We start from the raw sequence: 2835 nt of genomic DNA on the forward strand, positions 1-2835 counted from the left end.
AGGTTCCAAATTCTGTACTTTCTCATTCACTCTATTCTTTTAGAAGTGGATTTGAGCATAAGGGTTCCTCTCCAAGGTTCATTCATGGAGGGTGAGTCAGGGCCACAGACCAGGCTGAAAGGCATAAGCGATCGATAACAAGTGAATATTCATGTACTATCCCCTGATGGTCCTGGAGGCCACCAAAAAAATTCTCCAGAAACAAATTAAACACTCACAAAACAAAACTAAAATAAAACCAAATAAGTTTCCGGAGCTAACACCCCATAAACTTCATTAATTAACAATTGAATTCAAGAAGCAACAAAAATATATATATCTTCAAAACAGGAAAGCAATACATCAGCGTGTTCTAGTTGCTGCCTTGATCTTCTTAATTGTGGAAAAATCAGTCTTAAACGACTTAGCAAGTACAAAATCACTAATTCCACTATTAAAAATTGAGGATGGCAATGATACAGTACCAGGCCTAGCACTGCCAAGAGCAGCTACACCAACTGCTTTTTTCTTATGATCATTGTTATACTGATAGTGTTGTAATCCTTTAGGAAAAAGAAAAATGTCCCCTGCTTTTAGTCTTGAGTATACAGAACATCCTTTGTATCGACGAAACCAACCTCTAAAACGCCTTCAAGAAGGAGAAAGAGTCCAGTGGCGCGGGAGTGGTAATGAGGAGGATTTACAGAACCCGGAGGGAATTGAAGCACGGCTAGTGACACTCCTTGACCATCAAGTGATGGAAACTCTGCCTTTGTAGCCTTTGTTGTAGTACATGTATCTCTAGATTTTTTAAATATACCGCGCATCGTGGTGTAGGTGAAGTAATTGGCATCCGCAGATGTTTGATTTGTTGGGACAATGAAATCTGAAAGAATGTCAGGATCACCTGCTATTGTTGTTCTTGATATGGCAATAGTAAAAATGGAAATTAGGAGCAAGAGGGAAGAAGATTTAGTGAATTTCCAGGCCATGGTTGACATTTGGATTGGATTGTTTTTGTGATCAATAAATGTTATCTAATTTGACAATTTTCATGCTGGTTCATTTGTTCAATTTATACTGTGTTATAGGTAGCATACCAGGATTATTCAATATGCAACTGGTTACAGCATTTGAACGACTCATTCAATGATTCAATTAAACATTGTATCAAAGACAGTGTATATTATTAATAAAACAGGGAAAGGACAAATTATATATATTTTAAGAACCACGCAAACAAACATAAAATTGAAAATGAGAAGGTATGAGAAGGCAAACATACTTTGTTATATAAGATATACAGGGCAGCTATTTTCACACCCGTAGACAGAGAAAATCTTATGACCACTTACGATTGAGCTACATGAATGCTTGTCAAACTAAGTAAATTAACCTTAACAAAAGGAAGGCCAAGTTTGGCTATAGATTTCGGTTCAAAAATTTAAGATAATATTTGAATTTTTTTTCCAGTGCTGTAACTATTTGTTCATCAAATTGGCCCATTTATTTCAACTTCAAAATAGAAATATAGAATTTGAAAAACAGGTTTTAAGAGTTTTATTTTCTACTAAATTTCCACAAGAAAAAACTCTATTGATAGCTTATCAAGATTACGAAAATTGTTGCACTTGGAATCAGAAGGGAATTATAGAAGGCAAAGTGGGTTCCATCTGATTTATGAATTGAAATAACCTGCACGTGTTATCATAGGTAAGATATCACCAATGAATTCTCTAATATATATTTTTTTATGTGACAAACTTTTCATTTTAATTATAAAGTTATTTTCTTTAATAAACAAATTGGTCAATCAATTCTTTGTTAATGGGTTCTTTAGTTACTATTCCCTCTATCCCCTTTCATGTAATAGTTTTCGCTTATCGAGAGTTATTTTGACTAATTTTTTTATGTTAAAGTAGATTAAATTAATTTAATATATTAAAATAAAGAATTTAGATAGTAAAAAATTGTACGAAAATAACTACAAGTAGCAATTCTTCTTATGTCACTTTGATGAAAAATACATTTTAAGATATTGATCAAAATTCACATAAATTTGACTTCCAAAAAAGAAAAAGAAAAAAGAAGGGAAAGTATCACATAAATTGAATCAAAGGAAGTATTAACATTTTCTACTTTATGCCTAAAATCAAGCATGACCATCATATAAAATACGGAAAAGGGCCAAATATACCCCTGTACTATCAGAAAAGGATCAAATATACCCTTCGTTATACTTTAGGTCCAAATATACCCCTACCATTATAGTATTGGCTCAACTATACCCCTCCACTGTTAAGATTGTCCAAGGTGAAGCTCAATCCCACATGACACTAATATTTTAATGAGGTGGACATCACTTGGCATGCCACCTCACTAATCAAATCCATCACCTCCCCCTCCTTCCATATCATCTTCACCATTAATTAGTACCTCCCCCTCCACCACTCCTACACCCTTAATGCCCACCACCATTTTCACAATTTTGAAAGATCCTTTGGAATCATAACCAGTTTTCTTCACCAAATTTAACACAAAGATGGAGTACTTCGTTTGTCTTTTCCTGTGGAATCAAACTAGATGTTGCGGGCCAAATGATTTAATAACCTCAATTATAAATGGGAATTGTACATCATTCGGTTTCAATTGAGAAATTGACGAATTCAAATGCTTCACTTTTTGGTTAAGTTTTTCTTTTTAAATTGTTTAAAAGGGTTTCAGCTTCAAAATTTTCATGAAAGTTATTAGCAGTATTAGTCAATAAAAAATAAAAAATAAACTGACGATTATAAGATACCAAACCTGATAATTAATTGTGAAAGATGATAGGAAAGGAGGGGATTATGGGTGGTT

At 33.5% G+C, this 2835-nt stretch overlaps 1 pseudogene; it reads right to left on the reverse strand.

Moving 5' to 3' along the window:
- Nucleotides 1–342: 342 nt before the first annotated feature.
- LOC132058315 (putative germin-like protein 9-2) lies at nt 343–1165 on the reverse strand (annotated as a pseudogene).
- Between the last annotated feature and the right edge of the window lie 1670 nt (nt 1166–2835).

This window comes from Lycium ferocissimum, chromosome 5 (genome assembly GCF_029784015.1).
Source record: "Lycium ferocissimum isolate CSIRO_LF1 chromosome 5, AGI_CSIRO_Lferr_CH_V1, whole genome shotgun sequence".
Taxonomy (NCBI): Eukaryota; Viridiplantae; Streptophyta; class Magnoliopsida; order Solanales; family Solanaceae; genus Lycium; species Lycium ferocissimum.